General features: G+C 33.7%; 1 long non-coding RNA gene across 1 annotated transcript; it reads left to right on the forward strand.

Annotated features, from left to right (window-relative positions):
* Window positions 1–14: 14 nt before the first annotated feature.
* Window positions 15–10,178, forward strand: LOC132743906 (uncharacterized). Its single transcript, XR_009627632.1, has 3 exons — window positions 15–452; window positions 2,300–2,399; window positions 2,752–10,178. It is a non-coding gene; the product is annotated as an uncharacterized LOC132743906 (long non-coding RNA).
* Window positions 10,179–14,585: the final 4,407 nt, after the last annotated feature.

A 14,585-nucleotide genomic window follows, 5' to 3' on the forward strand; every position in this document is an offset into this window, starting at 1 on the left:
CCCTGATCTCAAAACATAAAAGTCCTGATCTTTTGGAATATAGAATAACATAAAGCTGTTTTGTAACTGAAGTAATTTCACACTTGTATGGTTTGACTAGGGAATGTACAGGCAACATTACTCAGAATAATAAAAAAAAAACATAAAATATTTCTTCTGCAAACGACAGGAAAATTTGTATTGTGATTAACGTTGATTAATTAATGAAACAATTATCTTATTAATTCAAACTTCATACATATTCATAAAGCCAAACGTTAAATAAAGTGCATATAAATATCTACGAGGATTATTTAAATTAACGGATGCTTCATATTTTTTGACATAGCATAAAGTTTAAATCGGAAGCAATAAAAATCATTTAGACTACAGATTCGGTTTGTTACGTCTGTTCATAACAGATACTGTCAAAGTGCAACATCCCTATCAGTATGACAAAGAACCTATTCAATGTAAGATAAATGATAATCCTTGTTTTGCCATTCAAAATATTTTAATCCAATATTGTGCTTTAAAGTTCAGTAATAAAAAAGATTGATCATGAAATAGTAAATATGTCATTTACTCATGATTAAACAATATATATTTAAATTGCTTTAGTGGCTTTCCATTAAACATGCCTTTAATACATGCAAATAATATATGTTGAGGGCTAGATGCGTGTGTTATTATCGAAAAGAAATGAACATTTTAAATTAATGCTTAAAATTTTGCATTATGTACATAAGTACTGCATCGTATACTTTGTATCAGCCTATTTAAAATGGGACAAATGTATTAAGCAACTTAATAACCGAAAGTAAGTTTACAACAAGTATTTTTCTTTGTTTTATTTATTTATCACATTAGTAACGACATAAGTGTGACATGCATGAAATAGAAAGTTATATTATTCCTTTTCCGAAACATAAATTAATCAATTTATAATTCTGGTGAAATCTTGGATAAATTCAAAATTAAGAACTTTCAAGCTTCAACTGTCAGTACATACGATTTTTCTACACTTTATTCAACGTTGCCACATATATAAATCAATGATAAACTAATTTCCCTAATTCAGAAAACTTTTGCATGAAATTCTAACAAAGCTTTTTTTACTAACGGTATTGTTAAACATTATACTATGTGGACCTGTGACGAAGTTTGAAGAGCACTCTCTTTGCTGTTAGACAATATTTATGTCATGTTTGGTAATACCCTATTTAAACAGATCATAGGAATTCCTATGTGTACTAATTGTGCACCCCTGGTCGCCGATTTGTTTTTGTATTGCTATGAAAGAGACTTAATGTTGAGTCTCACTGAAGATAAACAACAAGATGTCATTGTCGCATTTAATAATACTTCCAGATACCTCAATGAAATTTTTAATTTAGATAATTCTTATTTTGATCAAATGGTGTCTGACATTTATCCGCATGAACTACAACTTAATAAACCGAACTCTTGAAATTTTAGTACATCATTTTTGGATCTTCATATAACTATCAACATCAATTCTATTCACAAAAAAATCTATGATAAAAGAGATGACTTTGACTTTTGTATAGTTAATTATCCACATTTAGATGGAGACGTACCCCATGCAACATCTTACGGGGTATATGTTTCTCAGTTAATTAGATTCGCTATAGCTTGTGTCAGCGTAAAGGATTTCAACGAGCGGAATATATTTATTGCCAACAAGCTTCTAAAACAGGGCTGCCGCTATCATAAAGTACGGAAATATTTTACTAAATTTTACAAACGTAACTTTGATTTAATTTCTAATTTCAATTGTGATTTAAGAACTCTTCTGTGACAAGGGATCAGCCAGCCTTGTTTTCATGGCGAGGTGATTTACAAACTTCGTAAGATTTTGGGTCATGGTAATTTTTCTGCTGTTTTTACTAAAATCATTAAACGTTTTATTAAAAGAGGTTATGACCCTGCTATTTTAAGACATACTGCATGTTAAGTGTTCAAGCCTTTTACAGTTGGACACTACGCTTTCCTCTTTTGATTACATCTGACAAACCAAGTGGGAGACTCTATGATGGATAGTTCTTAAAGCCCTTTGGGACTGAATTGTTTTAATGTTCGTCTTCTGCCTTGCTTCGTCGGGTCCTTGTAGGTGATTTTCTTGTTGTTCTGTCTTCATTTAGGACATTGAGTACTTTTGTTATGGTCATTAGGTTTACTTTTATATGTTTCTACATGATCATTTTGGTGTTTTACTTATTTAACCTTTTGTGACCATAACAACTGTTAGAATTTCACTTGGCGGGGATTAAATTTATTTACACTGTCTCGTTTATAGGAACATGGTGGGGCTAAGAGCGAGGTTTGGTGCACCATTAACCGGTTTAAACTCCCCAGCAGTCATTATTATGCTGTCTCTTGTTGTTTTCTCGTCTACGGTAAGTATCTTCCCCCTTCACCCCTAGTTTTTATTTCTTTTATTAACCCCCCCTTCCCCCTTCCCCAGTCTCCTGTCCCCTTCCCTGTGCCCTTTGACTTTCTGGGCCTGTTGTTCAATCATTTATTTGTTTTCTTTTAATTCCTAATCAGTAACAAATTATTTATCATTTAGTGATTAAATTGTTCATGCTGACTTGTGCCCTGTCCTGTTTTCGTTTGGGGCCCGCCTGGGCTCTTTGCCACTAGTTCTTGTTGCTGGGTCATATGGGGGTTGCGTTCATTGAACGCCGCCTTTCCTTGTTGATCTTGTTTACCATATTTTATATTAAAATGAGTCTTTTTTTCTTTCAGTTCCTTCAGAAAACATGTAATATCCATAAAGTAACGATATATAAACAATTGTTGCCAAGAAACAACAAAAGAAGTATATGAGATGAGTGGTCTATGTATGCATTTTAAGCTAATTGCAACAATGGTTGGTATGACAATGCTTGTTAAACTATAAAAATATAAATCAATTTTTTTTTCTTAATATCAAAAGCTCTATTGAAATATAACATATGAATGTGATATGAACGATCATGAAATCAGAGACAGTTATCAACGTTTTTCAGATGTAACCCTTCAAAATGATCAGCCACACTTTAGCTATTCATAGACGTTTATGTATATGTTTGTTTGTTTGTTTAATTGGGTTTTACGTCACACCGACACATTATAGGTCACATGGTTACGTTCCACCTTTACTGGTGGAGGAAGACCTTAGGTGTCCTTCCGTACATTATTTCAGGCACGAACGCCTGAGTAGAACCATCGACGTTCGGTAAGCTAGCTGGATAAATTCTTCATATGAAAGAATCATAAGTACCTGTCGGGATTCGAACTACAGCAGTGAAGGGCAAGTGGTTTGAAGTGTACTATTTTTCTTTATACATCACAAAAGGATATTCGATATCGTCAGCTAAATATTCAATATTTCAAAAAACACTTCAGCTCATAACAAGATGTACGTTACTCATACAATGTTGTTGCCTTCTTGCTAAACTGTTGTCAGAGCGGTGAGGGGCACGTTTATGTGAATAACACAACATATTTATGCTCACAAAAACATAGCTTTTCAAAACATTTAGCATCATGATTCCATCAACACAATGACAATTTGTTCAAATGTTGCATTTTAATGAAAATTAGATATGTTAAGGGGTAAATACTTAATTAATTTAAACCATTACAATCTTACACGGCTATTTCCCTCTAAACAAATATGAAATGTATGATCCTGTATAAGCTATTGATAAGAATACCATTTGTTACAAATTATATACACACTTTGTTATTTGTATCTGTAATCAAAATAACCATAATTGATGATAACTATATATAAATAATACATCATGGAATTTATAAAACTAGAAATGTGTGAAATAGGACACGGGTGCCCCCACTCGCCACTGTTCTGTCAATTTAATGACTCTAAGTCAAATATTTGTTGGACTACATGTGCCACAAGTTGATAACTAATTTTTTTTTACTGAGTAAAGGGCAAGAATTTTACAAATACTGAATAAATCCGCAAGCAAACCCCAATGTACATAAGAACACATGCTGACCAACATTCTTGTATACTTTCAGGCCTACAAGTCAAATACTTTTTGAGCTATGCATGAACAAGTTGAAAATTGCAAATTAATACTACTATAAAATAGATAAAAACAGAATCCCTAAAGAAAGCCCAACACGGCAAAATTGAAAATGTTGCAGGCTCGGTTTGATTGAGCCATTATCCCTAACCCTAACCCTTATAAGTCAAGGGAATAACAAAATAACAAAACTACCCAGGTGCACCTAAAGTGGGGGAACAATAAGAATCCCTAAAGAAAGTTCAAAACGACAAAACTGTAAAAAATTACAAGCTCGGTTTGATTCAGCCTATTCATGGACGGTACTGTCAGGTACAAAGTTACGTCTATGTCCCCTTGTACCGGCTTAAGCAGAATTCAACATTTTTTTACATGGAAACGTTGAAATTTTGAATTAAGAAACATCCGCAGATGTGTTCATGCGGATGTTTAACCATGATTTAATAAATTACAAGTTTGGCAATCTAACCGTACATGTTAAGTGACAAAGCCTGCAGCTGTCAACAATGATCTCATCATACAAAATATTGACTAGTGAACTATGGAATATGATGTGATATTCACCGCCTAATGTCATATTTACACCGTACAATCAAATGGGCAGACAACCTTTAAACCGTCGACAACCATACTAGTTTTATAAGACAGACTGACGGACTGACTGCCTGACTGAGGAATGGATAATGCTAATTTAATATAAACTTTCCGTGTAAAATATATAAATAATGAATAAATTTATTAATATTTGATAATATATAAATACACATTGAACCCATGACAGTCTTTTGATTAATGACGGATAATTACCTTTATATGTATTTTTGTCAGAAAATATGGCAACGAGACCTTACACGATATTTTACGGAATAAATTAAATGATTATTTTTGGCCTGAAAACCCTATGGAGTTGTTTGGACGGACCGACAGGAAAAAATTATTCAACGTCAGGCAGACAATGGATGTAAGAATTTATATGCAGATATAATTACATTTGTAAAGCAAAAAGCAAAATGTTGATATATATTAGTATAACGGGCAGTGTTGAACAAAGACTATTGTGTCCTTTTCGGTATTTGCTCTTTGAAACTTTTCTTAGTTCAGAATGAAACATTACTTTCTTGATATTTGATGAATAATACACAAATTATCGAAAATTAGAATAAAAGCCCATTGTTCTTGCTTTCTGCTTTCTATGACTCATTACAGAATGACATTCATGACAAACGTTAAAATCATTGTACCTCAAGACTTCATCGATTGCTCAGACTTTAGAAAATCAGATTGAATGAGTGATAAAAGTACCTCTTTATTATAGCTTTTCCATAAATAATTTTTATACCCACGCACAACAAAGTTGTAAGGGGGGTATACTGGAATCAGCTTGTCCGTCCGGCTGTCCGGCCAACCGGCCGTCCGTCGGTTTTTTATTGTCCGCCCAATAACTTAAGATTCCTTTGACCCACAGTCTTCATATTTGGCATGCAGGTTAGTCATGATTAGTAGATGACCCCTATTGATTTTGAGGTCACTAGGTCAAAGGTCAAGGTCACAGGGGCCTTGACTTCAAAAAGCTTGTCCACCCAATAACTTAAGATTCCTTTGACCTACAGTCGTCATATTTGGCATGGAGGTTAGTCATGATTAGTTAATGACCCCTAATAATTTTGAGGTCACCAGGTCAAAGGTCAAGGTCACAGGGGCTTTGATTTCAAAAAGCTTGTCCGCCCAATAACTTAAAATTCCTTTGACCCACAGTCTTCATATTTGGCATGGAGGTAAGTCGTGATTAGTAGATGACCCCTATTGACTTTGAGGTCACCAGGTCAAAGGTCAAGGTCACAGGGGCCTTGACTTCAAAAAGCTTGTCCGACCAATAACTTAAGATTCCTTTGACCCACAGTCTTCATATTTGGCATGGAGGCTAGTCATGATAAGTAAATGACCCCTATTGACTTTGAGGTCACCAGGTCAAAGGTCAAGGTTACAGGGGCTTTGACTTCAAAAAGCTTGTCCGCCCTATAACTTAAGATTCCTTTGACCCACAGTCTTCTTATTTGGCATGGAGGTTAGTCATCATTAGTAGATGACCCCTATTGACTTTGAGGTCACCAGGTCAAAGGTCAAGGTTACAGGGGCTTTGACTTCAAAAAGCTTGTCCGCCCTATAACTTAAGATTCCTTTGACCCACAGTCTTCATATTTGGCATGGAGGTTAGCCATGATTAGTAGATGACCCCTATTGATTTTGAGGTCACCAGGTCAAAGGTCACAGGGGCCTTGACTTCAAAAGCTTGTCCGCCCAATAACTTAAGATTCCTATGACCAACAGTCTTCATATTTGGAATGGAGGTTAGTCATGATTAGTAGATGACCCCTTTTGATTTTGAGGTCACTGGATCAAAGGTCAAGGTAATAGGGACTTTGACTTCAAAAAGTTTGTCCACCCATTAACTTAAGATTCCTTTAACCCACAGTCAACATATTTGGCATGGATGTTGATCATGACTATAAGGTGACCCCTATTGATTTTGAGGTCACTGGGTCAAAGGTCAAGGTCACAGGGACCTTGACAAAAAAAGCTTTTCTTCTCAATTGCAAAAGAATGTCCTGTCCGCAATGTATGGATTTTGACATTTTCACATTTGAAGCATGTAGAATACATAACTTAGCAATGCACTGGCTTAGTAACCTCAGATTTGGCAGGGAGGTTGTCCTTCAGCTCTAAATGGCCACTGTTGATTCTGACAAAGTGGTATGCGGGGGTATTCACGCCATCATAGTGGCAGTTCTAGTAAGGTGCAAATTTTAATGTTTGAATGTTTATGTATTTTAAGTTAGGGAGGCTATTTTGTTCAGCCTATTAAAATATATTCGACATCGTAAATTCTTTTTTGTGGATGTTACTTCATAAGAAAATCCCAAATTACTATCACTGTGGCATTAATCGGTCGAAGGCTGTCTGCGAGCGATGTGGTTTCTAGTAAAATGAACATGGGAGAACTACGTTTAGGAGGCATTTTCACTGATCAGGTTTATCCTACATTCTCACAAGCATCCTTAAGTTGCGAAGACGTATCTGCAAGCGTCTCAGATATTGGATACACTTCTGGCACTTCAGTTCACAAGCATCACGTACCTCACTCTAAGACAATGTCCTAACCAGTTCAGTTAAAGGGTTAAATACTTTACACAAAATCTTCGTTATCTCCAATATTGAATAGTGTGTCATAGATTCAGATCATTGTCCAGGTATGTGGGGAATTTTGTTTTTTGCTCAATCAAACAAACTTGAATACAGAACATAAAACATATCATTGACATAATAAAGATGAAGATATTCCCGTGAACAAAATATTTTTAGACATTACTGCACAAATTTACAGCACTGCGTTATATTTTTGTAAGCCAGTAATTGCGTGTTTGAATCAAAAGCGGGTTCAATTGAATTTTCTTTCTTGTTTAACAAATGTAAATGTTCGGAAGTTCTTGCATCTGGACTTTGCCTTTACATCAAAAATCAATTTTATAAACAAAACTTACTTAAGAAATGCAATACTTTTCTTCAGCCCACATGATGACATTCAAAAGAATGAATGTTACGCATGCGTAAAAACCTACCTCAAGTACTATAAAATATCATTTAATTTTGGCTAAGTGGTAACGTGTCGCCAGTATGTCACATAGCTGGTGACTGTAAGTTCGATTCTCATGTATCAAGCTTGTGATATTATTTGCTTTTGCATTTAAGACAGAAAAGTCAAAATAATCTGTTTCATAGTTTGTTGTACATTATAGAACAGTTGGTACACGATCGATGATAAAAATGACAACTTTGACATTCAAATTACATGAACATCTCAACGATACATTTTAAAGTCACTCAAAGTTTCTTTAATTGACATGTGTATGGATTTTGCTGTAGCAGATGTTGCAACTAATCTTTTTTATGTTTAACTTTAACTGTTTGATATTTCAACGAAAGTAGGTACACGCATGAATTCCTTGTTTTTCAAAATTTCAAAGCACAATCTTCAGTTTTCCAGAAAAAATTATGTTTCTGTTCAGGATTCGGGGGGGGGGGGGGCGTCCGTGGCCAACTGACTTAAAACTTCTTGTCCTTCACCGCTGTGGATTCGAATCCCGACAGGGACTTTGAATTCTTTCATGTAAAGAAGCTTTCCAGCTAGCTTACGGAACGTCGGAGGTTCTACTCAGGTGCCCGTTCGGACGGAAGCCGAAGTCTTTCTCCTCCAGTAAAGCTGGAACGTCGCAATATGACTTATACGGTGTCGGTGTGATGTTTTTTTGTTTGTTTCATTTTACGCCTTTTCCCAACAGTATTTCAGTCATATAGGCGGGTAGTTTCCTAACCATCATTCCTGGAGAGTTACACCAGTACTAGACTACCTTCCTCCGCGCTGAACTACCAAAGCATCTCCCGGGGATCGAACCCCCGCCAGAGTCGGTGTGATGTAAAACTCAATCAAACAAACATGTTAAGGATTTGCTTTTAAGCATGCCTGTTGTATTGATATTTTTTAACCGAGCCTGTAACATTTTCAATGTTGTCGTGTTAGGCTTTCTTTAGGGATTCTGTATTTCTCTATTTTATGATTAATTTTGATTTCATTTACATTTTGGAAATATAATTAGGAAGTAACACAATGCAAAAAGTTAGAGATGAATTAATTTTCAGTGGTATTCAGACAAAATTATCACAAATAAAACTTAATATTTTAATTCACGTGACCACTTTAATGATATTTCAATAAACCGTGTATTTAACTCTATGGCTTTCCTTCAATATTTGATACTATAAAGTTAGATTGTGTGTTGAAATAAAAGTTCAGCTGCGATAATTGATATTACAATACCTGTATAAATTAAAATATAAATTAAGCAAATGCGATGATTTGTTGTTAATGGATACAACAAAGGTGAATGCTTAGCTACATGCAAAAACACGTCCATATCAGAGCATGTCAACTAGTATTTATTTCCAACGTTAACATTAATGAGTCAGATTAAGTCTAGTACTTTTGTATTTATTTTGATCAAATATGCCAAACTAATTTGGCAGACTGTATTTCTATGATTTGATACCATATTTTTTATTATCTTATAAGTCTGTTGGATTATATAACAATTTATTATATCAAACAGGTGACCTTAATGTTTTGACATTGTTCTTATCCATTTAACATGTCTTAAACATAAAACGAGAATAAATCTAAGGTTTCGACCAATTCACCAAAGCAAACACGTGATCTTCAAAACTGAACATCGAACTTAGTAAAACACAAAATACCAGATCCTTTCTTCATGTTAATTACTTTTCGTAAGCTGCCTCGTTAATCTGTTACATGAAACATGTTTTAAAGATTTGTATACCAAGTAATTGATCGCCCTTTGTTTCTGCAATGCTTTATCACAAATGTCTTAATTAAATTGAACACATGTTAAATGCAAACAATGGTGGAGAGTCAAAGATGTTTTATAAACTCTGATATCAAAACGTCGCAGATGTGTAGCCTAGAGGATCCTCTATGTTTAAATTAAAAGATGGAACTATTTCTAAGATGAGACGGCAAGAATTTGGATTTTAGTGGCTTTTGAAAGCTCTATTTGGATTCCTCAAGTCCACTTAACCAAAGGGCAAGAGAAAAATTAAATATACTTATTTCGCACAAGTCTTCGAAATACCAATAAGTAAAAGCGAAATACATAGAATAAAGTAATATTTAACAGTTTTTGACATGATGATCGATCATCAGCAATATGTTGCCATCAGAATACCACTATAAACAACAAAGTCCTTTTGCTTAATCCGACCTTTGCATAAAATATTTGTATGTATTTGATTTTTTTTATATTATTCCCTCTGACAGTGACCATGTTCAACAAATAGGAAATAGTTTACGTTTTATGGACAGGATAAATTCATGTTAATACCAGTCCCGTTTCATAAAAATAGTCATCTAGCGGATTTGGAGGATATTTCTTTTAAAGGCAATATGGGTTTATCTTTATCCTGAATTTTATTCAACATTTGTTTTTCTTTTTATTTTGTGAGAACTATATTATAATTCTTTCTGATTTTTTTACAGTAGATGAAGTATTTGTTTCTTCAAAAAAATAATATTTAAGCTCTAGTCTGAGTGCAATTCCTTTGACAAAAGTGGAAAATGTTTTTATTCTAGGGACAGACTATAGAGGATATTTAGAGGACTATATATGAGTACAGTCTGATTATTAACACACCAAACATATACGAGGATTAGACTACAACACGGTTTCATGAAATATTCTTTATAAAACTCCTATCGTATATCTCGAAGTCAAGAATGAAATCATAAATTATCTCTCTATGTTTTACTATTAACATTTGTATGACTGAAAACTTCAATTTGAACAATTTTGAAATTACTTAAAGAGAACTATAAATGATGATAGCAAAACCCTGTTGTCTTTCTCATATTGAAGGTTAGGTTTCAAAGATTAAAATAAAATTAGTTAAACTTTGATAATTGCAAGTGTGAGACATTACATCGAATTTAATCGCTTAATGATAACTAGATGTAAAAGATTGGCCAGGTACACACAAGTATTTAAACAAAAAATCGGCTAAAACCTGTAAATAATGGCGCAGTCTTTGCAGAATGATATGAAATGGCGGGCAAAATATTTCATGTGTTTCACTCTTTTTCATTTAAACTTTATTTTTCAACTTAGTCCATCAAAAAATGTATCAGAAACGCTAAACATAAATTTAAAAAGTGTAAGTTGCGCATAAAAATAAAGTGTGAAATTTTGTATAATTTTTAAGATTTCTTAACTTTTGTTACTATCCATCATTATTGTGTTCATAAACATTTTTAACTGTATATAAATGCTATATATTGAGAGGCGTCAGTTTCTTAGTGGTTGTGATCGTTGACAAAATTCCTGCATTGCTTTGGGTCCAAATATTGCGTAGAACTGTAAATTATGTCATATACAGTAAGTATAAAACAAGCAAAAAGAAAATAAGATACTGGTTTGATATTTTGGACCACATTTTTCATTACAGTAGCTTTATTGAAGTAAATTTCATTCTGCACATTCACAAAAATCAACGTTATGAACAAATTAGATTTATTTACCAATAATGACACTTCAAGCAACTTTTAAATAAGTATTTTATATTTGTGTCACTTTTAAGGCATTTCTTTTGTTGAATTGAAAATTATGGAATTTTGTTTGCACCTAATAATAATGTTTTACACTAACTAACAATGTTTTTTTTATTTCCTAACCCTAACCCATACCCTATCAAAGAAGAAGATAAAACATTCCCATTTAATATTAGCACATATTGATTTCATGTAGAATGCAATATATTTGACAATGCATATAAAAAATCATTTACAAATTAACCCCGTTTATTCGTAGTGCCTGGGACTGAAAATTTACTTTGGATAATCGATAGCTTCGAATAATCGAAATTGGAATATTGTGATAGACGAGAACTACTACACTTTGACCAATTATAGCAAAAATACCGTTTACAACACTTAATTCCTGCAATAAATTGAGAAAAATAAATATAAAAGAAAAGATGCGTCAAAATCATTATATTGGCATTGACCCTTCTTCCTAATTTTCATGTTATTTTGATAATAATATAATTCTTTAAAAGTCCATATACATGTTTCACTTGCAAACATCAAAAAGTTACGGCATGTGCTAATAAACTGTTGAATGAACAGAAGAAGTAGCTTTGCTATTTTGATGAATATTGCTGGGGAAGTAAAGCAGATGTTTAATCAAAACACCCACAAGACAAAAGAAAATATGGATTGTGTTGACTAAGATTGACATCTCATTAAACAGCTTGTATTACTCACACATTGACAAAACATTTATGGCAAGAAATTTATCCATTTGCTTAAAATCCAAATATTTAAATGGGAATACAGATATTTTAAAGGGAATCGAAATACGAGATTTCAAATTTATAACTGTATCTTTCATTGAATCCAGTATACATCATTGTTTTCAGTCATATTGGAAAACAGTCAAATAAGCATATTGTTAATAATTTTCCGTTTCCATGGCATGATTATGGAGTCAGCCCAAGTACAATTGCAACATGTTGTCTGAATCAAATACTTCACAATTTTGAAAGTATAAGCCTAAATTAGGATTTTAAATGGGTTGTAAAAAGGATTTGATTTTTCAAAGATATTTTCATTAGGTCGTTTGTGTAAGACAGAACATGTACATACAACTTTACAAAATATCATGATATCGTGTATCCTGCAAGTAATTATCAGACTTTACTCAAACTTGTTACATGAACGTAAAATCAGAGTATTTCCTATATTTATTAATTGCTATTATTGTCGTGTACAGTACAAGTAGTCGTTAATGTGTTTATCATATTTTGACTTGAATGCTTCTTACTTAATTCTCAGTATAGTCTCTATTTATTGACCTGTCAAGTATGCATACATTATAGGACTCATTTAAATATTCGATCCACTTCGGTTTGGTCCGTGTAGTTTACGATTATTAATGTGGAGTATATTAGTCATGGATTGAAAGTCACGCTAGCTTAATGTGAAGGTTTTCATCAATTCACAATAGTACAGTCGGTTAAGAGAATGCCGGATATTTGAGAGGGTAGTGGTTCGATCCTTACCGTTGCCATTGTTTTAATACTCTTTCCTTATTTTTGCAGTATATTTTAATGGAACAGATTTGTAGTGTCTTTTACGGCATTGAAAATACATTTATTGATTTTAATCCGTTTTATTTTTAATGATCTCTAACCTCATGGGTTCGAACCTGGTCAACGGTGAGTAGTGTTTTGTTTGAGTAAGTTACTTTGCACTAATTTTCTAAGTACTGGTTGGTTTCAGCAACGAATTTAATAATAGCTATATTCTGATAGTTTTATACACAATCGACCAATCTGAGTCTTGAAGTAAAATGATGAAATATATGATAATCACTACCAAATACTTATAACAACCGTTGCTCATTATGGACCTACATTTGATTTTTTTTTAAATAATTGTATTTTTCTTATGTCGCGGGACATGAATCCGCGGATTTTTCTTAATTCAAAATTAAAATAGTGGGCGTGGACAATGACTTCTAATTGCCAATACCGTCTATGAGCAGACTTAGGGCCTCCGTGGCCGTGTGGTTAAGGTCGCGGACTTGAGATCACAGGTCCCTCACCGCTGTAAGTTCGATCCTCACACGGGTCGAAATCTTTCATGCGAGGAAGCCATCCAGCTGGCTTACGGAAGGTCGGTGGTTCTACCAAGGTGCCCGCTCGTGCCTGAAATAATGCCCGAAGGGGCACTTGGGGGTCTTCCTCCACCAATAAAGCTGGAAAAAAATCGACGAAAAAATCTCGGCGGGACGCTCTAGGATGGCCCGACTTGAGTGTACGGTCGCCCATATGGGCTTTCCGGCGGCGACCTTAAATAAACGCATAATAAAAAATGAGCAGACTCAATCATACCGTGCCTGCAGCATTATTTATTTTGTCGCTTTGTGCGTTCTATAGGGATTCATTATTTCTCTCTATTATAAAGTCTCATTAACGGCTTCATTGTAAATTGGACACTGTGTCTTGATATTAATTTTCATCAACCTTAAATTTAAACACGACGAGACATTCAGGATGTCCTTTCGCAATATGACGATATCAAAATTGAAAAACCATTGATGACTATCTTTTATTGTCTTTCTCCTACATGTGTTGAGTTTTCTGTCATATTTACGATTCACTCTTCAGATAAGCCATGATGGTAACAATAAATGATTGAATTCTTTGTTTAAGAATCTTTCAACCAGTCGTTCAGTGTAACATGTTGGCCATAATCATAAGAAAATAGCAAAAACCCTGTTAAACAATTCATGTTAATCTGTCACCCGTACGATTTAATGAAGTAGAATGACACTTAAAGTTTACGATTGCTAAAAGTTAAGAAAATTGCAAAGATTTTAGGAGAGTCTCTTACATGTATGTTACCACATCAGTTATTTTATTTCTTTGTTATTTAATGAATAGCATATAAATGTGTATTATCAATTCTTTAAGCACATTGAGAGCTTATAGATGTTATAAATGCATGCTCGTTCTATCATAACATAATTTAACCTAACCCTGTGCCATACACATTAAGCACACACTCTTATACAAGAATATTAAAAGATCAAAAAGATTACTGGGCGATTGAAGATGTGCCTACACAGCGGACGGATGGCTTTGTATTGAAGCCTTTGCATCACGTTGTAGGGCTTGTACACACTTGATAGAAACCATGACAATAGGATTTTGCATTGAATTGTGACACTTGTCAGAGATACATTTACACTTTTTTCCTGAAGAACCAAAGACCAATTCATCATCCAATACAATGATAAAAAATGTTCTTAATGACCATATTCATTACAATTTAACAAAATTGTATTCATATTACAGAGGAGAAAGCTGAAAGGGCTTTATTTTCATTCTTATCAGTTTTTTACATATGTTTTTCATATA

This window comes from Ruditapes philippinarum, unplaced genomic scaffold (genome assembly GCF_026571515.1).
Source record: "Ruditapes philippinarum isolate M1 unplaced genomic scaffold, ASM2657151v2 ctg369_1_1_1_1, whole genome shotgun sequence".
In the NCBI taxonomy this organism is placed as follows: Eukaryota; Metazoa; Mollusca; class Bivalvia; order Venerida; family Veneridae; genus Ruditapes; species Ruditapes philippinarum.